Here is a 24,229-nt window from a genome sequence, read left to right on the forward strand (position 1 = left end):
CTTTGGTCCGACGTTTGTATAGCATATCCTAACACACTAGTGAAAATATTTTCACATTTGAACAAGTTTTTCTCAAATTTCCCTAAATTCCCAAGTGATGGCCCAATTGGTTCCACTTTTCCATATTTGGTTTTGGTTGGAATCTTTGATCTTTGATGATAATTAATTTGTTTGTCATTTTTCTCTTCTGATATTTTGGAGTTGAAGAAGGGCTTAGACTATAGCTGTCTATTGATTTCTATCCAAATTGAAATCTCCTTGGACCCTTTAGTCTCTGTAGCAAGTTTGACTCATTTCCTAGGATTTTTTTGGCATTTCTTAAGTTGGCATAAGTTCACAAGCATTTCCTTGACTTTGTACTTTGATCAAAACTCAATTCCAATCATTGACATTCTAACAATGCTTAACTTTGCATATGAAGCAATGTACATGACCAAAATTGAAGTTCTCCATCCATGCATTATCAATGTACTATACCTATGGGGGACATGGATCAAAATCCATGTTCTGGACCCATTTTGGACCAAATTTCAAGGGTAGTGTTTGAACATGCTCCCTAAGCTACTGGTGCAGTTTTTCTTGAGTTTGGGTCAATTTTTCCAATTGTGGGTCAAAATGACCATTTGGTGACTAAAATCATAATTTTACTTGGTTTTTTGTGGTTCGCATGTCCATTTTCACCAAATTTGCAGGACACATTCTCCAAGGTATGTACAAATTGTAGGAGATTTTCTTTATGTTTTGCCATGTTGGGGGTCATGGATTGTGATCCATGTTCAGCACCAAGTTTTATCTTTGATTGTAGTAGTGTACAAGCACTTTCACTAGCATCATTCTCCACGACTTACTTTTGATAATTGAGGTGGGGAGTCATGGATCACAATCCATGTTCCACCCCATTCTCAAACTATAATGGCATGGCCCGCTTCTACTAGAAATTAAGAGCATTCCTATGGACATGTTTCTAAATTTGGACTTTGTTAGTCCTCCCAAAATATCTCTGACAATTTACCGAAATCCCTTCCTTGATTTGATTGATTCTATTTTTGTGAGTGTTTTTGTGCATATTTGACCATACACAATTGTTCATGCATTGATAAGGATCATACCTGTGAAATCTGGCATGGTATGAGGGTCCTGGGTGGCTATAGCAATCTAAAACCTTACTTGAATCTCTAGGTCAAAAAGATCTCTCTCTCTCACTCAAAATGCCCAACTGCAAATGAGGTTTACCTTGGCCTATAGTCCTATATGTGCATGGCTTGTCCCAAGTGCACTGTCCATAATTACCTTACTTGCCCACATTTCTCATGTCATATCACGTGTATCTCAGACGAATTGTCAATTGGACACTTACTCATTAATTGACCTTGATTTGTAGTTACGGTCCATTGGCCAAATTCTGAAATATGCTAAATCCTTCCATATTTGACATGCTCAAAGCTCTTGCTTTGTAATATTGATGTTTGCTTTCAAAACTTAAATTCAAATTTCTTTGCTTTGTTTATTAAATTTTTATCATTATTAGGTTGAAAAGAAAAGAAAATTATGGAACAGTATTATTAATTCTTCAAAAAAAATTCCAAAATTATTTCTCACTCCCATAAGTACATACCCTCACTCTAGGCATCTTGGCCATCAATATTTTTCAATATGGCTCAATACTATGCTTGATCAGGATTTTTTTTTTTTGCTAAAAAGTTGATTAAAAAGAAAAACTTAACTGTGAAAACACACTTTATACATCGTACACATAATCTCTCATCACCTTACATCTTAAGGTCTTGCAACATGCTACTCCAGCTATGGTTATTCTACCCTTCCCAAACAAAGGTTTATGCAACCTACATGGGCGTGAGCAATGTGTCTATACAAGAAGCGATGATTCTTATGGAAGAGATGCATTGGGTAACACTATGTTGTGAAACATGTGGGTACTAAAAAGATGGTTTGGTGGTTATTCCTTGAGAGATTTCAGCTAGCCTGCATTTTCCAAACAAAAGTCAATGAAGACTAATCGTGCGTTCTTTTAATGGTTGATTTGGTGAGTACAATGTGCCGGTTGTTGATTTGGCTTAGCCTAGCTTTGGGTACCCACTTGAAGATTGTTTTTTGAGACTTTGAAGATGTTTTTTAGTTTGATTGTTTTTTATCCTTTGCCATGTTGGCTCTTTGGCAGTTATGGACTTCTCCACTTGGTATTTGGGAATCTATTTGTACCTTGGTGAGCTTGATGAAGTATCGAGTTGTTGTTTGGATTTCTTCCACCATTTTGGCTTATGATTAGATGTGCTGGCTACTTGGTAGCTTGGCTTGGTTGAGTTGGAAGATGAACTAGAAAGCATGACTCTAGCTATCCATATTTTCCATAGTTTGGCTTTTGTGAATGACTTCTTCACTCATACTTGCTTAATCTGTCATCCAATGATGCTTGTAGACTATTGTAGTCTGATAGCTTGTTTTGGTTCCTCTTTCTCTAATCCTTCTAACTGAGATTGTACATTCCAAATGTGATATATTTAAGCCAAGAATGTAACATACGATGTACTTGTGAGTTTGTACTTCAAAGTGTCATCCTACCAATTTGGTACTACTTTGTAAGTGCGCATCCATGAAACTCCTAAGATGATTTCTTCATTGAGATTTGTATCGGCCATGACGTGAAACTGATGTGGACAATCATTACCATCGATCTTGACTGAGACATTGACTTGTCCCAAAATAACCATTGTTTCTCTGTTAGTTTCCATGAGATCTATTTTGATATGTTCTATCATGGAATTAGATAATTTGTGTGTAGAATACCACATAGCATTAATGCGTGCTCCCATATTTACAAGTGCTCTTTCTAGTGTTCCATCAGCATGTTGAACATTGATGCGTACATCCACACCTCCAAGACAATTTTTCTCAATTTGGATTATGGAAATAGGAGGGGAATATGCTTTTGTTTGTCGTAGTGGAACTATATTTTTGCGTTCTTTGCGCTTTAAAATATGTACCACCTGGCTTCCTCTTGAGATTTTAGCTTCCTTTGCTTCGCTTTTTGAATCTTCTCCAACATTTTTGAGGTAAGATGTTGATGATACTTTTTGAGTTTGCAGCCATTGATCCAATTAGCCATTACCTCTCCCTCTAATGTTGCAAGCTGTACGGCACCACTGGGTGATATTTCATGGATTACAAATGGGCTATTACCTTGCTTTTTTAATTATGAAAATTGTTGCTTACCCTTGTGACTGTGCATTTATCAGGTAGTTCCCACCTTTTTTTATTGAGAATATATTAATTCTTTCTTTATTTATTATTATTAAAGTTATCTAGTTATCTTTCAAGCAGTCACATATAGACTCAAGTAATATCCCTATCTTCATCCCAGGACTCAAGTATCCTGTCTCCTCCACCATGTATGGAGGCCACACCTTTACACAATTTCTGATTCTTATTTGTCTTGATCTTCTTTGGTAAAGGCTTACAAGATTATTATTCTGTGTAATGGAAATGGCCTATGAACTTTGAGAATAGAGGAATTAGGAAATTAGGTGAAGCACTTTTGAGAGATTACTTTGTCAGCATAGCGGGTGAGCTTAATTGATGGTAGCAACATAAACATGGTACCTAGTTTTCTTGGCATGAACATTACTTTTGCAAGACAGAGAGTTTAGAGAACATTACAATAGTTGAGTACCGGATTCATATGGAGCCGGTCCCCCCTCCAATAGGCATTTGTATTATAGTTTCTCCCATCAAGAGAGACTTGGTACAATACAATCTTTGTGTTCCTTGTAACCTAGGTGATGCAATGAAGATGGAAAGCTTTATGCATCACAAGCATAACATAAACTTGCAGAAAGCATTACCTATTCCAAGACTCAGTCCCAAGGCCTCAAACACCTTTGAAGGTGGAGAGAGCTAGTGGAGAATGAGGATAGGGAAGAGGAAGAAGAAACATTCCATAGGAGAAAGAAATAGTTCCTCACTTATCATTACTCTTCTTGCTAGCATATATAATAGCATAGTAATGAAGATGGAGAAGATGGCAAGCTTAAGAATTGAAGCATAGATCTTGGTTGGATTTGCATTCCATAGCCAAGAGTGTTGGTGTAGGCGATACTCACAAGCTTGGAGAAGGAGATGGTGTTCCTCAACTTTCACCAAGTGATAATAGCCTTGCAAATGAGTGGCGTGTGGAGTATATCTCCCTAGCACCCCCCTTTCCTTCTTTGGGCAAAAATTCTACTTGCTACAAGCTCATTGGACCCCTCTCCCCTTAGCCAATCACATCCAGCATGCAGTCAAGCATATGGGTAGTCTTTCGACAAGTGTCCTCCTTACCCCTTAGAGAGAGAGAGCTTGAAAATATCTATAAATTTGTTACATGGAGATAGAATCTCATTGGACCCCTCTTTATCCCAACCAGTAGCATTCAAGCACACCATGTGGTTAAGTTTAATGAGAGTCTGACATGTGTCCCATGTGCTCGTTTATAATTCCCCTAACTTTGAGATTTTTATGCATAGAAAGTTTCTCAAGCAACTTCCTCATTAAATGTGACAAGTACCTCAAGTACCTTAGTCATCAAGCATGACAAGCAGCGTAGGTGGGGTTCCCACCTCAAGCACAGCCTTAACTTGCTTAAGTTTAGGTCGAGTTCCCACATCAAGCACAGCCCTATCTTGCTTAAGTTTAGGTCGAGTTCCCACTTCAAGCACAACCCTAGCTTGCTTAAGGTTCCCACCTCAAGCACATCCCTAGCTTGCTTAAGTTTAGGTCGGGTTCCCACCTCAAGCTCAACCCTAGCTTGCTTAAGTTCAAAGGACTTTTAACACTAACCATGCTTCTTACCCCCATGCATAGGAAGCTTCTCAAGCAACTTCCTCATTAAATGTGACAAGTACCTCAAGTACCTTAGTCATCAAGCATGAAAAGCAGCTTAGGTGGGGTTCCCACCTCAAGCATATCCTTAGCTTGCTTAAGTTTAGGTCGGGTTCCCACATCAAGCACATCCCTAGCTTGCTTAAGTTTAGGTCTTGTTCCCACCTCAAGCACAACCCTAGCTTGCTTAAGGTTCGCACCTCAAGCACAGCCCTAGCTTGCTTAAGTTTAGGTCGGGTTCCCACCTCAAGCTCAGTCCTAGCTTGCTTAAGGTCGAATTACTTTTAACACTAACCATTAGAGGTCTTTAATGAAGCTAACCCTAAGGTCTTTTAAGCTTCATTAATTGCACATTGCTCTTTGATAGACTACCTCGTTTTGGACCCCTATTGAGATGTAACCATCTCTCCTCTTGGTCCCCTGCTGAGGTAAGTCTACAAGAACTTTTTGCACATTTCTCTTTGATAGACCATCTCCTTTTGGACCCCTATTGAGATGCAACCATCTCTCCTTTTGGTCCCATGTTGAGACAGGTCTCGAAGCACATGTCTCTATTCTAACTCTTGTTCCCATTTATTCTCCCACATTAAATGATCAGTTTAATATAAGAAAATCATTTGGTAAAGTTAGATATTATATTTTATGACATTAAGTCTCTCTTGAAATCATAATTCGACTATGAGGTAGAAAAGATAAAGCCTAGTCATTAGTCCATGTTTCTTAGCGAGTAGAGGATCCCTTTTTACCCTATGACATCATTCCAAGATGGATGACTAGTCCATTTGGTGCTTGGGAGACGTAGCTGCCGCAAGCATGTATGCTCTTTAGTCCATATCATACTTCCAAAGTAGAGTGACAAATTCTACTTGGTGTTTGGGAGACTTCGTCACACCAGAAACATGATTCTAAGCATGCATACTTTTAAATTTGTGCACAATCAAAAGAGAACGAGTCTTATAAAACAAAAATAATTTCCATTTAAAATGCATTTTCATATGCTTACTCTAGTGCAACATTGTAAGCATTGACAAGGTTCATATTATCCTTAAGCTAGGTTCTTTGCATTCATCTATCATCTTTAAAAGAATAGGTCTTAAACTTAATAAGATATCGTCAGATAATCTTACCGTTTCTTAATACCTTGTCTTCATGTTATAGGATGGACTCAGGTTGAAGTACTTCTTCTTGATCTTTGATTTTTGGAGGGTCTGCAACAACTATTGCTTCTTTTGATGGCGCTCCTTTGTAAGGCTTATGTAGGTTCTCATGGAAAACATGGTGCATGAGCCAATGGTTGGGCAACTTCAACTGATAAGCCATATCATTGACTGGCTTAAGAATTTTAAGGGCCATAGTATCTTTTTTCTAGTTTAGCATCATACTCTTGGTGGTCTGTAGGACTCTTGCCCGTAGTATGCCTCAAATGAGCATTGAGAAACTTTAGCAAGACCCAATCATTGGATCTTCCCTCTTTAACCTCGAAAGGTGCTTTCCCCATAGAAGTGTGTACAATGTCATTGTACGCATACTCTATAAGAGGTAGGTACTTCTATTATTGAGAACATTGATCTACTTCCATGACATAGGCTTTTAGTAGATTCAAGGATCATTAGATTAGTTATTTCACTTTGGTCATCCGTTTGTGGATGATAGGCCTAAAGAGAAATTTAATCTACTTCTTACATTCCAAAAGAGACCCTTCTAGAAATTATTGGTCATTCTAGGATCTTTGTCCGACACTATAGATGTTGGAAATCCATGATTCTTGAAAATTTGAGATCTGAAGAGGGTTGCTATTTGATGTGCCTTAATAGTCTTTTTGACAAGCATAGAGTGTGTTTTCTTGTTAAGCCTGTCAACTAAAACAATCCAAGTTGCTTCCCTCGATCAATTTTCAACTTTGGGTATTCCACGCATTTTAAAACATACTCTTGTATGTTTACTTTTCATGGTAGACCAACAAAAATTCATTTCTACTCCTCGAAGAGTAGACTATGAAATCCCTCTTTGCCACACATAGGAGAAGTATGGGATTCATACATGAATTTCGTATTAATTATATGGGTGATTAACACATAGCCTATTTCCGTTTAGAAGATAACCATACTTCAAGGTGAATGGTTCTTGTCTCTTTCCTATTGCAAAGGTTGTAATTACATACTTAAATTCTTGGTCAGTAGCATACTCATCTATCATAAAAGATAGATCATTGTGAGTTACTATAGACACCACATTTATCCTTGGTCGTTGTGAAAGTGCATTGACCACTTGATTATGTTTGCCAACAATGTGAGCAATATGAAATTTAAATTACAAAAGACAATTTTCCCACCTCATTTGTTTGTTGGAGAGCTTGGTTTGTGTCATGAAGTTCTTGAGGTTTTGTGATCCATTCATAGGATGAATGGAATCCCCAAGGGAAAGTGTTTCCTCGTGTTTAGGGCATATAGAATAGCTAATAGCTTTTTTTGTATTTGCCCAATACTCACTTATTGAAGTTGAGTCTTTGACTCTCATATGCTATGGCATGCCATTCTTGAACCAAAATAGCTCCAAGGCAATCAGCACAAGCATCAGATTGGACCTCAAATGGCTTTGAGAGATCTAGTAGTGTGAACACACGTTGAGAGATAAACTTCTCAAAATCTTCTTGCACTTTTGCAGTCCATGAATACTTAACGTTATTTTTTTGTTAAGTCATGTAATGGGCACACATACCTACAAAGCTTTGTACCTCTTGTAGATTCCTTGGATTAGGCCATATTTTTATTACCTCTAACTTTGTTGCATCCATACGGGTGCCATCTTTAGAGATAATGTGACCTAAGTATTGAATCTCTTGTAGAAAAAAATCACTTTTATTTTGATTAATGAAAATCTTATTCTCTCTCACAACTTGAAAGGTTACCTGTAGGTGTTGCTTGTACTCTTCAATAGAATTTGGATGGCCTGAAGATTTTTGTCCATCATGAGTTTGAATGCGTCTGGAGCATTTGTTAGGCCAAAGCTTGTAAATTATGAAATAGATTTTCTACTCGTGGCACAGGAAATCTATTTTTGATAGTGATCTTATTTAGTGCTCTATAGTCGACACACATGTGATATGTGTTGTCTTTCTTTTGCACTAAAAGAAATGGTGAACGAAATGGAGAGGAGCTAGACCTCACCATTCCCCCTTTTTTTGTTTTTTAACAAGTTCATGCACTTGCATCATGATCTCCTCTTGTTGAGCTTGTGAAACTCGATAAGCTTTAGAGATAGCTCACTAGGGATGCCATCAATGAAAACATCTTGGAATCCTTTTAGAAAATTAGACAAATCTAATTCCTCTTGATTCCCTTTATTGCAGGCATATGGTGTTCCCCAACTCATTAGCATCTATGTACATGCTCTTTTCCCTGTAGTGAAGTAGATTCTCCTTTCAAGGAACTTCATGTTGGAAGCCATGTGCTTAAACCATGGTGCCCCAATGATAACATTCTCATGTTTGAGAGGGGAGATGAAAAAATCCTCTTTGTCCAAATAGCTTTGGACATGAAGCCTTAATTTTTCAATAAAAGAAGTAACTGAGACGTTTTGCCCCTTGATAGCTCCATTGGCTTTCAATGTATCTCCCATCTTGTGGGCTTGTATGCCTAGCTTAGCGGTCAACTCCATGGATATGAAGTTGTGAGTTGAACTAGGGTCAAACAAAATAAAGGCATCATGCTCTTGCATCTTTCCCCAAGCATAGGAAAGGAGAAATCCTTGGCAATGAGCATCCTCTTTTGGAGATTCAAACATAGAGACTCTAGGAGTCTCATAACGGGCAATTCTCTTGGGGCAAGGACAATAACCATGGCCTTGCTCCCCACACTTAAAACATTTGTGGTCCTTACTAAAAGATTCTAGCTCTTTAGGAGAGAGTTTATATTTACCTTTGTAAACTCCCTTCTCCTTGGACCAATTGTTGTTGTTATTGGAATAGCCTTGTAAGAATTTTGGGCATTGGTTTTCCCCTTGGCATCATTTTTGTCTTTATTTTCCATGGGCTTGACATTCCTTCTAGCCCCTTGTTAGAAATCGATCCATGAAGAAACCATGGTGTGGTGGATTACTTTGCTGATAGAACTAGGCCGTTGAGAATTGACATACTCGACCATCTCTTTGGGTAATCTCGCACAAATTGTTTCTTTTGCACGACAAAGTATATCTTTTGAAAGAAATTAGTCTTGAGATGTAAATCCCAAACTTGTCCACATATTTGTGGATAGACTCATGAGAGAGAAGCTTTAAACTTCACCATTTGGTAGGCACTTTGTCCTTTGCATCACTTGCAAGGCATTGCTTCATGATAAAAACTCGTAGAGTTTTCCTTGTCTTTGGGGCTTTGCCGTTGCCACAAACTCTAGCCCACCATTGATGAGCCAATTTTTGGAAGTGCATAGCTACATGGTGTAGCTTGGAGGACTCCGTGAAGCCCTCGTCTCCAAAGGCGGCATCAAATTGTTGGATGAAGGCCAATACTTTGTCGGTAGCACCGAAGGTGCCATCATAGGTGAGAAAAGAGATACTCTTTCCTCCCTCTTTGACCTTCGCCATGCAGGGAAGATTTGCGATGTCCTCCCCTCTTGTATTCTCTAGGAGAATAGCCATAGCTTTCATCGGTAGAGGAGTAAGGTGAAGAAGAAGGAGAAGAGGGTCACCTCTTTCTTGCCCTTTTCTTCCTTTGTTTCCTCTGTTCCCTTTTAGAGTGACGAGGAGAAGGACTATGGGTTACGCATTTCCTCTTGGGAGGAGTTGGCGATTGTCTAGACCGCCATCTTCATGGAGCCACATCTTTTGAGGAACCTAGGGAGTCATTAATTTCTTGTTCTTTGGATTCCTCCTCTTGTATGGGAGAGAGTCTTCTTTTGGGGGTCTCACCAAGAGGCCTCCTAAGCTCTCTCTCCTCTTTGAGAGGAAAGAAAATCCCATAAGCACGAAGTTGTTGAGTAACTTTGGCTTGCAAAGAGGGGTTGCCCATGGCTTGTTTCAACCTAGTAACAAGATAAGTAACAAACATGGGGGCATCATCATTAGCACCTTCATGTGCAAAATCAAAGTTATCAATGTTCATTCTACTCTCTTGGTTATTGTTAGCCATGTTAATTGATTTTATGTGTTTACTTAGTGTATGCTTTGGCAATTCAAAACCTTAGTTGCTACTCCTCTTAGCCTTTGAAAATAGGCACTTAAGTATCTACACCCATGGCTCGAATTGGTTAATTATAGAGAGTAGTGGAGTGAGTCTAACATATCAAAGTTGCCGAGGGATAGCTCTTTTTGGACTTCTTATGGCTCAATAATGGTAAAACCGTAGGAAAGTCTAAAAAGACTCCATTATTAATACCAAATCTCCCGAGGTGTGCACCATATCCCACATATAGTGGGCTCAACAAAACCGATAATAGATCCGAGTCCCACTTACCCTAATATAATTAACAAAATCAACCATTAATAGGCTACTTAAGGACCTCTCTTCTTAAGCAAGAAAAGAGAAACCTAATGCTCTGATACCAATGTAATGGAAATGGCCTATAAACTTTGAGAATAGCGGAATTAGGAAATTAGGTGAAGCACTTTTGAGAGATTACTTTGTGAGCATAGTGGGTGAACTTAATTGATGGTAGCAACATAAACATGGTACCAAGTTAACTTGGCATGAACATTACTTTTGCAAGAGAGAGAGTTTAGAGAACATGACAATAGTTAAGGACCGGATTCATATGGAGACGGTCCCCCCCGGTCCCCCCTCCAATAGACATTTGTATTATAGTTTCTCCCATCAAGAGAGACTTGGTACAATACAATCTTTGTGTTCCTTGTAACCTAGGTGATGCAATGAAGATGGAAAGCTTCATGCATCACAAGTTGTTCCGGGGTTGTCGCATAGCTCAATCCACCAACATAACGTCAAACCAATGGATCGATAACCCGGCTAGTGCATGAAGGCATGGAATCACTAGAAATGCAAGAAAAGGATCCTAATCAAGAGAGTTAAGAAGAAGAGAAAGCTATGGAGAAGGCTAATCACTCAATGCCTACTCTCTAATCTTCTTTAATCTCAACAATCAAGAGGAGAATGGGTGCACACTCATAAATCACACACACACATCAATCAAAAGCTTAATGAGCTCACAAGTAATGTAAAAGTGAAGATAAATGAGAGAGAGAAACATGAATTAGAGACTAATCAATGTTTAACTACACACCATAAACACAATTGACAAAGAGAAAGAAGAACAAGAGCACTTAGCTTTCCATCTCATGCCATAGAAAGTAGGTGAGCACAAGAGGAAGCTCCAACTCCAAACATCTTCACCTCTATCTTCTCTACAAGCTTTCCATGAAAGCTTAACTCACATGAGGATCCCTAAAAAATGACCTAACTTTCACTTTTATAACTAGGGCATTAAAAATATGTCCGGCCGCCCATGAGATGCATAGAATTGTGTGCATCTCTATAGCTCCTAGGCATCATGGTAACATCAAATATACAAGCTGGAACTCATGTAGAGCATGTAAATATGTCAAAAGTACATATATATACAAAATGACGTGTCTGTCAAAACATGAAGCAACGTATGCTAATACATCATAAGCATATGCTAAAAATAGCATAGCTGAAGGTCATATGCTACATTGTGTTTGCGTTGTCAAACATTGCCCCCCTCCTAAGCTTTGTCGTCCCTGACAAAGCCATGTCGTGGTAGATGCTGTATGAAGAATGGACCTGAAAAAGAAAAAGGCAATGAGATAGCAAGTTGAATCATATGGCAATAAAGCATAAAGGAAAGGCAAATTGTGTATGTGGTAATGAATGAATACAAATAATTATGGAATGCTACACTGCCATTAAGGACAAATAAATTGCACTTGCTGAAATTAATTAATCAAACGTTTTGGGCTTATGGATGAGTCTATCAATTAGTTAACTACAACTAAAGGTTAAAACAATTGCTCTAGTACTAGCTAAGTTAGAAAGATTATCTAAATGTAAGATTCCCTATTTATGTTTTTTAGCTTTGATTAACTTACTAACTCTCACAACTCCGAACAAAAGCTTGAATTTTTTACTTGAAGCTCAATGGAAGTCTTTTTCATGTCTTGTTTTCTTTCTTTTCATTTTTCTTTTGTTTCTATTTTCTTTTTTTTTCTTTTTAAAACATGTGTTTATATTTTGTATGCCTGGGGCTTTTTGCTTCTCAAAGAAAAGCGCCCACACTGGGAACCTCTAGGACTCTAATACCATAGGCAATACAATGAAGCTAGGATTTCTCTTCCAACTTTTTCTTCCATTTCCTTTGTATTCTCACTAGTGGTCGTTGTTGTTTGAGTGAGCAAGACTCTCTATGCTTAAAACACTCCTAAGGTCTCAAACACTCAAATAATATTTCCAACTAAAACTAGTGGTCAAGTGAATTGGTTAACCTAAAGCCACAGTCTCCTAACATCAAGGCTCATCAATAAGACTAAATTTAAGGTCAATTAACTAAAGCAAAGACAAGTTTATACCTCTTTAATGGAAGATAACAAAACATATCTAAATGCACTCGATCAAACCATGGAATACAACAATCAGCAAAAATAAATTGCCACAAACATAAATCTCTACAAACATAAATCATGGAAAGTAGTACACCTAGAGATATGTGCTGCATATCCTCAATAGCCAAGGAAGAAAACATGTGATGCTGGAACTCGAGATGTCCATGCTGTGTGAAAGCTAAAGTCCATCTATGCTGCAAAATCATAAACAAAACACTACCACCTAGAAAGGTGTGTCAGCATAGAAGTGGAAGTTTTATTACCTAAACACAAATAAAAATGAATCCTAAACTAAGGTCTCAAACCTGGATGTCTAGAGGGAAAAAACCGAAAGGGAAAAAAGTGCCTCTAGCATATGCGCATGTATCTAGTGCACCATAGTCAATCTGTACAAGTCAAGGGTCTGGTGAAACTAGGAGGGATAAGAGAACTCTCTCCAAATATTAAAACCTTTAGTCTCCTAGATCTCTCTATAATGGTCATCAACTGGCTAGCACCTAGCTCCATGTCAATGGTAGAATCTATAGCACAACTAATGGATCTAGGGATAACATCAATCTGTGACTGTGTGGTCAATGAACTATGTGGCTCAAGATCCTTGAATGGCTGACTCTTGCCAAGATCTAAGTCAACAACATGGTCAATGGAAACCTCGGACAAGCTATGACTAGTGTCAACCTGTGATGTGATAGGTGGTCGGCTCTTTGGTAGCCAAATCTTCAATCCCTTCAATCTCATGAGGAGGTCATTGGGAGATTTCTTCACATGTGAATGTAAAGATCTCTCTCTCTGACACAGTCTCTGTGGTCGTGCTCTCTCTTGATCTCTGAGATCTTCTAGAAGGTCTATAAATCTCTCTCAAGTCTCTCGTAATCAAATGTGGTCGTGAATGCTCACTATGTGCTACAACTCTCAACCTGGGAACCCAAATCTGTGTATGTCCCTCATAATAACTCTGTGCCTCTAGTGATCGTCTAGATGTGAGCCAACCATGTGATAATCCATCATGTGTAATCCGGCTCTCTATCCACACATAAGTGTCATCACTAGGCAATGGTCTCATCGATATCTCTCTCCGTGGAACATATACTCGTCGAGTCCTATAGGAAGCTTTGGGTGTAGATCTATATATCTGATGTGTAAGGGGTAACTCCTTGGTAGAACTAATCTGAACTCTATCTAGAGAAGACTCTAATGCTCGCTCAGAATCAGACAATCCTTGTGGTCTCCAATAGAATCTCGCAGGTGCTCGTCTATCCTCATGATGTAAATGTCTAGAGGTCATACTAGTCTATGTAGGCTTAATGATATGTGGTGTGACTTCTATATGTGTGGTATCTGTGTGGTGGTCTAGAGGAACCTCATGTGTCAATGTCTTTACAATCGTATCTTCTCGCTCTATGATAGAGGAATGAGATCGTATCTCTACAAGCATAGATGGCTCTATGGCAACATCTATGTGATGTGGGTTCTCTGTAGGTGAATCAGTCACTAATGTGTCACTCTGTTGCACATCATGATGATGAGCAACACATGTCAGCTCTATGTCATCGGTCTCATGCTGATCTAAGTATGAAGCTCACTCTGTGGTAGGCTAAGCTCAAGAGCTCCATCTAAGGGTGGCATAGTCCTAGTAATCTCTCGTAGAGGATCACAATCACTCATGGGTGTAGGAGGTGATCTATGACTAGACTGGTGGGCTAAAGCTGTAGTAGGTAGTCTAGTGATCGATCAATGATCTAGGAGTGTATCTCACTCTAATAGTCAGCACATAGATGGCATGATCAATGCCTCTATATACACTCTCTTGAGGATCTCGATCAAACGAAAGCATGGCAGTCACTCTCTGACATAACTCACTAGATGTGCTAGACTCTCGTGTGTATCTACGTCCAGAGTCGTCAACATGTCTTTGTCTACTCAAGTCTATATAACTCTACCAATGTGAGATGAGTATGCGTATCTAGGGACTTGTCATATGATAAAGGCTCGATGGTCTGTAAGTCAATCTCAAAAATCGGCAAGTACATCGCATCATACTCATCTCTAAACGATCCTGGCATGCCTGGGTTAGGCATAACTTGCACTAACTGATGTGTGGGAGGATCCTGAACAAAGCGCTTGAGTTTTTGAAAGAAACTCGATCGGCTCAGATCATGAAATATGCATAATCCCATCCTCTCACCACACAAGACTAGCATAGGTCTATCTGTCCGCAGAGTAGTGGCTAACTCGTGTAGCTCATCTCTCATCGTAGGACTCGTGTCACTCGTCAAAACTATAGCCCCATGTGACATAACTCTCTCATGGTCATGTGATCCTGAAACATCAATATGGCTCAATGTTGTGGTCATAACAGCCTCTCTAGGTAAATGCATGGTATGCTCCGTCACCAAAGGCTGTGGATGCTCACTCATGGGTCTGCAATGTAATCGTCTCATAGTCAATGGCTTTATGTGTGGTGCACTCACAACGGGTGCTCTCATCTCGATGACTCGTGGTGGCTTTGATCTCACCATAAACATAGACTGTGAAGTGCTCATCATGCCGAATCTAGCTCTGTGTGGTGTCTGTGAGGACTCTTTTGTCAATTTCGTCTCGGTCTCTATGCGTGGCTCTCTCAATAACTGCTCTCGAGACTCGTCAATCTCCAGTGTCAACCTAGATCTATGGTCATCGATAGAGTCCTGTGGAGAAATAGGTCTAGGTAGAAAGCCTGGAGGTGGTCTAATGGGTGATCTCGCTATGTATGTGGACTCAAGCTCAATGCCGACACTAGATGTAGGTGATCTAGGGCTAGGGATACGTCGATTAGGTAGGCCAAAAATCAGTGTAGGTACTATAATCATCGAGGCCATAATAGGTCCTACTACCCATGGATCTACCAAAATGTATCTGAGGCTCTGGTACAGGCATCTGTGACTCTCTCAAATACATGCGTGCATCATCATCAACATATAAAAAAATATCATGCATACGCCGTAACTGGACTGTCACTGGATGGTATCGTGTGTCTGCAACATCCTCTAGGAATGGTATTGGGATATCATGTCTAGAATGGATATTTTGTACTCGATAGAGTACATCTAAGAAATCTATGAGATGATCAGACCTCGTGGGGTGGGCTCTGGCTCTAACTGGCTGAAAAGCATGAGTAGAGTGATCATGAGGCTGAAGCCTCACAAAATAGCGATCGGTATATCAATCTCGATAACGTAAATGTCTCTCGTACTCTCGTACTAACTATAGCAACACCAAATCGGAACCTCTCAGGGCCATGGTCGTCATCAATCTAGAGAGTGAAAATACTTAATGATCATGTGGAAGCTCACTATGACTGATCTAGATCTCTCAAGGAATAGCAAGCAATAAAATAAGTGTATGGCAAGATCGTGATGTGAATGGTGTGATCAAATGAAACTGTCACACGGGTGACCTATAGTCAATCATGCATGATAATAGTGGCTCATATTCACATCACAATGATGTCAATGTGTCGAGAGTCCACCAAATCCTACAGTGTGCTATGCCAAACAAGTAAGCGAATCAGGCAAACGAGTCTCCGGACATATGTACTCTCAGTGTCTAGTCGTGCATAAATGCGCGCGTGAACGAGGTATATAAGAGAAAGTATAAGGAAGAAATCCTCGTAATACAGGGTCCAAAAGAGGCCGACTAGATACGCACATGCATGGGACGCCTACAAAAAAGAGAACAATTTTTTTTTTAATATATATATATATATTTTTTATTTTTTATTTTGGGTTTTTTAAATTCGGACGCCCATGGACACACTCTTTTTATTATCTTTGTTGACTTTGTTTCTCTTTCTCTCACCTAGATTCTTTTCTCACATGCCTTGTCTTTTGTTGACTTTACTCCCTTTCCACACACCTAAAAACAAGCATGCACATGTGCTTGACCCCCCACCCCCTTTGTTTGCTTGTGCACTACACTTTACACACAACCAAATTGAGGATAGTACACACCCCTCTTAAATGATGCACACACCTAAATCAAACAATGCACACACACCTAAATCAAGTAAGTGCTCACACACACCTAAATCAAGTAAATGCACACACACACCTAAATCAAGTAAGTGCAAACACACCTAAATCAAGTAAATGCATGCACACACACACCTAAATCAAGCAAGTGCACACACACTTAAATCGAGGAAATGCATGCACACACACATCCAATTTAAGTAAGTGCACACACACACATAAATTAAGTAAATGCACACACCTAAATTAAGTAAGTGCACACAACTAAATTAAGTAAGTGCAAACACTGTTACGAGAATTGAGACGTATCCGCGTGCAAAACTAAAAATAGATGGTGAAGTGCGTACACGCTCAATTTTGTAAAGATTTTTTTGCAATTAACACTTCAAAGTTACACCCAAAATCAAATTTCTATGCATTTTGCATCCAAATTAGGTCGATTTTTGCTTCTTTTTTTGCTTAATTTTGACTAAAAATTAGCATAATTAGCAATAGAATTAAGCAAAATTAAGCATATACAATTGATCAACACACTTTGAACTTTGCAATTCAACTAATTTCACATCAATTTACACTCAATTACAAGCCCAATTAAGTGTACACACACAAGCATAATCAAGAACTAATCGCTTATCAATGCACACACAATCTAGCAAAAATTGGACAGCATTTTGACGCAATTTTAGCAATGAAAAAATTGATCCATAATCATCATAACAACATCAAAAAATCCAATGATTTTTATGAACCCAATTGGCACCAATTAAACCATAATTTGCACTAAGAAATGTGCACTTTGCCTACACATAGGCACACTAATTGCACTAAATTTTTGTGAAATTTATCTTTAATCAAATTTGCAAATCAAATCAGAAAATGAATGGGTTAATGCACTCACAATAACATAAGCATCGCGTCGATTTTCCACTCCAATTGACGCCTACACACATGTGTGTGTACTAGCAACTGCTTAACCGCAATTCACCTATAATCAATCAAGCACAAAATCTGATGTGTAGCATTATTTTCAATCAAATTAAACACATGATAATCACACTTCAAATCAATGATTTAGCTATGTGTAACACAAAAATCACGTGTGATTAGAGAGCCTAACTAGGAAAAAATCCCTAATTACACACTCAAAATTCACTCGATTTCACTCAATTGTTTTGCAATTTCTTATCAAAAGAGTGATTCTTAAGCCTCTAATTAGGCATACATACATATAAATCACTCCAATTGTTAGACGATTGGTAGAAAATTAGTGAAAAAAGAGAGAAGATTAGTAGAAGATTAGTGAATAATTAGTGAAAAAAGAGAGAAAAACATACAAATTAATCACAATTTCTTAACCAAATCTCACCATAAATCCACAATTCACTATCACCAACACCTAAAGCATAATCTAAACTACTCTAAAACATGATTAATGACTCTTCAACACACAAATGACTCCTCTAGCTTAGGTAATCGATCCCCGGCAATGGCGCCAATGTTGGGGGGTTGTCTCATAGCTCAATCCACCAACATAATGTCAAAACAATGGATCGATAACCCAGCTAGTGTATGAAGGCATAGAATCACTAGAAATGCAAGAAGAGGATCCTAATCAAGAGAGTTAAGAAGAAGAGAAAGCTATGAAGAAGGCTAATCACTCAATGCCTACTCTCTAATCTTCTTTAATCTCAACAATCAAGAGGAAAATGGGTGCACATTCTCATCAATCACACACACACATCAATCAAAAGTTCAATGATATCACAAATAATGTAAAAGTGAAGATAAATGAGAGAGGGAAACACTAATTAGAGACTAATCAATGATTAACTACACACCATAAACACAATTGACAAAGAGAAAGAAGAACAAGAGCACTTATCTTTCCATTGCATGCCATAGAAAGTAGGTGAGCACAAGAGAAAGCTCCAACTCCAAACATCTTCACCTCTATCTTCTCTACAATCTTTCCATGAAAGCTTAACTCACTTGTGGATCCCTAAAAAATGACCTAACTTTCACTTTTATACCTAGGGCATTAAAAATATATCCGGTCGCCCATGAGATGCATAGAATTGTGTGCATCTCTATAACTCCTATGCATCATGGTAACATAAAATATACAAGCTGGAACTCATGTAGAGCCCGTAAATATGTCAAAAGTACATATACAAAATGATGTGTCTGTCAAAACATATACTAATACATCATAAGCATATGTTAAAAATAGCATCGCTGAAGTTCATCTTCTACTTTGTGTTTGCGCTGCCAAACACAAGCATAACATAAACTTGAAGAAAGCATTAACTATCCCAAGCCTCAGTCCCAAGGCCTCAAGCACCTTCGAAGGTGGAGAGAGCTAGCGGGGAAGGAGGATAGGGAAGAGGAAGAAGAAACATTCCGTAGGAGAAAGAAATAGTTCCTCACTTATCATTACTCTTCTTGCTAGCATATATAATAGCATAGTAATGAAGATGGAGAATATAGCAAGCTTAAGCATTGAATCATAGCTCTTGGTTGGATTTTCATTCCATAGCCAAGAGTGTTGGTGTTGGCTTTCACTCTCACAAGCTTGGAGAAGGAGATCGTGTTCCTCAACTTTCATCAAGTGAGAATAGCCTTGCAAATGAGTGTGTGTGTGTGTGTGTGTGGAGTATATCCCCCTAGCACCCCCCTTTATTGCTTTGGGCAAAAATGCTACTTGCTACAAGCTCATTGGACCCCTCTCCCCTTAGCCAATCACATCCAGCATGCAGTCAAGCATATGTGTAGTCTCTTGACAAGTGTCCTCCTTACCCCTTAGAGAGAGAGAGAGCTTGAAAATATCTAGATATTTGTTAGATGGAGGTAGAATCTCATTGGACCCCTCTTTAGCCCAACCAATAGCATTCAAGCACACCATGTGGTTAAGCTTGAGAGTCTGACATGTGTCCCATGTGCTCTTTTAAAATTCCCCTAACTTTGAGATTTTTATGCATAGGAAGTTTCTCAAGCAACTTCCTCATTAAGTGAGTAGGTTCTCTCTTTGAGTCAAGCATCTTACCCCCCATGCATAGGAAGCTTCTCAAGAAACTTCCTCATTAAATTTGACAAGTACCTCAAGTACCTTAGTCATGAAGCATGACAAGCAGCTTAGGTGGGGTTCCCACCTGAAGCACAGCCTTAGCGTGCTTAAGTTTAGGTCGGGTTCCTACATCAAGTACAGCCCTAGGTTGCTTAAGTTTAGGTCGAGTTCCCACCTCAAGCACAACCCTAGCTTGCTTAAGGTTCCCACCTCAAGCACAGCCCTAGCTTGCTTAAGTTTAGGTCGGGTTCCCACCTCAATCTCAGCCATAGCTTGCTTAAGGTCAAAGGACTTTTAACACTAACCGTTGGAGGTCTTTAATGAAGCTAACCCTAAGGTCTTTTAAGCTTCATTAGTTTCAAATTTCTCTTTGATAAACTACCTCCTTTTGGACCCCTATTGAGATGTAACCATCTCTCCTCTTGGTCCCCTGCTGAGGTAAGTCTAGAAGCACTTATTGCACATTTCTCTTTGATAGACCATCTCCTTTTGGACCCCTATTGAGATGCAACCATCTCTCCTTTTGGTCCCCTGTTGAGACAGGTCTAGAAGCACATGTCTCTATTCTAACTCTTGTTCCCATTTATTATTCCGCATTAAATGATCAGTTTAATATGAGAAAATCATTTGGTAAAGTTAGATATTATATTTTATGACATTCTGTAAGCTTGTTTTGGATAAATAATCCAAGAAGAAGAGCAAATGTTTGGTTGATGAGGACAATTGCAGGATAGTCCATTTAGGTTCCTCGCCTTCCTCCCTTATCCAATCCCTTCTTGAATCCATTTTCCTGTCTCCATTTTTGTATGTTTCAGACCTATCTAAACTAGACTGATTTTAGATGCATCCGTGGGTCCTCCCACCACCAAGTCGGGACTCACTCACATCCAATCCCAATTCCAAGGTATTGAATGAACTCAAGCTCAAAAATAGATGAATAGTTATCAGTCCTAGCTAGAGAGGACCATCCCTTGTTGCATTCGATAGGTAAACACCTATGTTGGTCTTTTTCCAAACATTTAAGACAGATTTCACACTTAAACCTTCTATGTTATGCTAGGGCTATCCACGCCAAATCTTCTCAATGAATTTTGAATCCTAGTTGAAATTTAAATTAATTTCATTGAGTTATATTCTCTTAGTTCTTATTTTCTTTTAATGTCTACTCAAACAAGACCCTTAAGAAAACAATAAGTCGCTTGGAACTTAAGGTTTTTGTTTTGATATAGGTTTCAATTAGTTAACCATATATTGGATGAATTCCAAAAAAAAATCATTTGTATCATTTTCCATATATGGAACATCTCCACGGAAGAGGTGAGAGTTTTATGTTTAAGCAACACAATCATGACATCCATGAAGCTATCCCCTTGCTCCCACGTTTGTAATCATAGAATAAACAATCCATATGCTCCCTACAATGATCTTCTCTTTGGTGTGAACCATGAGTTGTAGACACAAAACTTTAGGATGCACCAATCTGTAGTCTTAGGGAAGCAAGTATGAATCAGACAATCAATGCTTGAAGCAGAGAGACCAAAACTAGAAACAATTAGGAATCCAACAAAAGACAACAAAAATAAAACTAATGGAGAAAAATAACACTGAAGAATTGAAGGATTATTTAGTTGAAAATGTAGAACCTGATATCATAGTACCAAATAGGGAAGACGCACTAGAAGGAATCCCCTTAGTGGAGGAAGATTGGCTTGATCACTTGTGGGTAAGGATAAGGGAGGTGAATGGTAGAAGCTTGACTTTAAAATCAGATCCTGCAACATCCATTCAATTCACCATAACATTGGGAGAATTGTTGACATCAGAATACATCTAAAAGAATATTTGCTAAACACCTTAGAAAACGTGAAAATAATAGGACTAACAAATGAAAAATCCAAAGAGTTGCTATTAGAAGAATCTCAAAGAAAATTAGTCAAATCTGTTCCTATGAACAATGTAGGAGATACTCCAAAGGAAATGAAGTAAACAAAACTCTTTCTATAGAATATCACGACGCATTAGGGAATTTGGGAGGTCATTTGGAGGGCCTTCTAATAAAATACAATTTTTTGTCTTCTCTCTTTAAAAAATTGGTGTGGTAAAAGAAAAGGTGTCCTCATCAACCATTCAAAAAGTGTACTTCAAAGTGGATTCTTTCACGGCCGTAATGATTGATGGAATATCCCTTTTCAGCTATATGAATGCACCTTATCATATAGGAGGGAATTTCTTTTCCATACAATGTATGCACTAAGGAGTCTAGGGAGTAATGGCGCTATACTCTTTTGTTTCTTGATTTTCTTGACTATGTATTCATGGAATCTTCATCCACCCTCTCAAACCTTCTCACTAAACGTCATAAATATCATCTACACGTTGATTTGAATCTTGAATATGAGCCTTTATGCAAGCGAAGTAAAACAAACACAATAATAACACCCACGGAGAAAGAGAGACCCATAGTAGAGGGTCAAAACACATAGATTTATGGACAAATGGCTCACTCTATCCTTTGAATCCTATAACCAATGTCTCCCTTGCATTTGCACATCCCACTACTTGATTGACCTTTGCAAGTGACAGACAAAATGGTTTACTTGGCTACTGCAAAGCTCTAACTTGAAAATCAAAAATTCAAAAAAGCATGGTTCACCATCAAGCAAATGAGATTATACAACTTTCTATTTTGCACTGTGAGGACCAGAAAACCCTTTTTTAATGCACACAAGAAAATACAGGTATTACAAGAAAAAGTGCGGAACTTACAAAGGAAAGATACAAGCTTAGGTGCTTCTGTGAAAAAGAAGAGACTACGGAATCTTGAAACATTGAAGGTTGGATCTGGAGGTCTCGAGAAAAGAATCCAAGCATTGAGGTCAGGATTGTGAACCTTTTAGTTCATTTCAACTATACATTGTTTTTGTTTGTGTCTGTTATATTTTCTATGTAGAAATGCTATATATCCAAACAAAAAAAACATAGATCCAAAGGCCCATGTAGGAAAGCAGTTGAAGCCTTTGATAACAAGTGGTATCCCAAAGGATATAATGCATGACAAAAAGTATAAGGTTTTGCAGCAGGGTGTTGTTGAGCATTTTATTACAAAAAGTATAGTGTCTACCAACAATATACAAGGCATACTTGACTCCCTTGGCATGAGTAAGAGAGGGTACTTAGCTATTCAGCAGTCTTAGCTCCTCCATTTTTGTGAAGAATGGCATAAAGTCTAAACTTCTACCAACAACACCATTTGTTTGAAAAGAGATACTTCAACTCAACCATGCACAAGCAGATTTTATTGGATGTCCATTCCATATTGATGGTATTTATAGATCTCAAGAAACAACTATAACCTATGATGAGTACAACAATATCTTCATGGACCTCACTTTGTTGCAAACTAGAACGGTTGAGTTCTACAATGTAACATTTGAAGAGACAAGTGGCATACTGCATTTTCTTTTGAAGCTAGATGAGTGTGAGATTCTCAAAGACAAGAAGCTAGAACAAATCACAATAACATTGATGAATAGGGCTCTTTCAAAATTCCCCACTAATGATCCTTCATACTTTAGTTTTCAATCAGAAACAAACATATGGTGGCTTGGTGCTTTTCAGGTATTCCATTTCCATATTCTCTTCAGATTTCATGATCCCTCTTGAGATTTAATTTTAGATTTAGTTTCACGTCTCATGCAAATTTCATCTTGAAGGTACAGAAAGAAGACCACAACATTTTATATTGGGTGTTCCATCAAACCCATATCCCTGATATCATTGATAAACAAATGAATGAAGGAAAGGTGTTGGTTGTCAATGGGAGGGGAGACTTTTAGGTCCAATGGCATCTTGCAGGTGACATCAAAACACTGAAGTGTATGTATAGTTGTGGAATGGGTGCTATGGTAAAGGCTCCATGCTTGTATTGCATGGAGCCTACAAAGACGATGGACCCTAAATGATGGAGAAAGGCTCCTACTCACCACAATGAGGATCCTAATTTCCACCCAGTTTTTTGATATTCCACTTGTCAAAGTCCATATTTTTACAATGCATGCTCTTTGCAGAATTGTGGAGAAATTGGTGTATATGTACATTGGGTTTCCTTGGAAGATCAAAAACTCAAAAGAACAGAAGGTTGCGGTAAAGGCACTTGAATTGGTTTTGTCAGAGATGGGTCTCCATGGGGGCAATGTGAAAAATCCAGCGGGACGAGAAAAGTTCAACCAATGATAAAGATGTACCTTGCAAACCATCTATTTAAGGGATCAAGGCACGTCATTTTTTATCAAAACCAACAGGCGTCAAAGATAAGAATCTAACCAAGCGTGGAAGGATATGTCAGTCCACTTATGTCAGTAAAATTGAGTTTCAGCAATGGAAAAATCTCCATATGGTAGTGAAGGACCAAGAACCCAGAACTCGCAATGCCAAGGGCAAAGTGTGGCATTCCATTGATGTGCTATTTCATATGTGTGACAAAGATGAGTGGACACAAAATGATCTAAAACAAGTTTAAGGATTGTTTAAAGTTCCTGAAAACTTGTTTTATTTGTAGCACATTATTTTCAATCACTTACTATACTTCATTCAAAAGTACAGAAATTCAGGCATATGGAACACCCAAGGCTCGGAAAAATCTCATTACATGGTGAGGAATGCATATTTCAGACACACACACAACATGGTGGCTCTTGAGATGAGGCAAATA

The 24,229-nt window shown here is 38.5% G+C and overlaps 1 long non-coding RNA gene across 1 annotated transcript in view; it reads left to right on the plus strand.

Annotated features, from left to right (window-relative positions):
• Nucleotides 1-22,386, plus strand: part of LOC147465714 (uncharacterized) — a 116,730-nt gene extending 94,344 nt beyond the window's left edge. Inside the window, exon 3 of the long non-coding RNA XR_015188097.1 lies at nucleotides 22,257-22,386. This is a non-coding gene — a long non-coding RNA (uncharacterized LOC147465714). The remainder of the gene's footprint in view (nucleotides 1-22,256) is intronic.
• Nucleotides 22,387-24,229: the final 1,843 nt, after the last annotated feature.

The sequence above is a fragment of the Adiantum capillus-veneris genome, chromosome 1 (assembly GCF_014529385.1).
Source record: "Adiantum capillus-veneris isolate H3 chromosome 1, ASM1452938v2, whole genome shotgun sequence".
Taxonomy (NCBI): Eukaryota; Viridiplantae; Streptophyta; class Polypodiopsida; order Polypodiales; family Pteridaceae; genus Adiantum; species Adiantum capillus-veneris.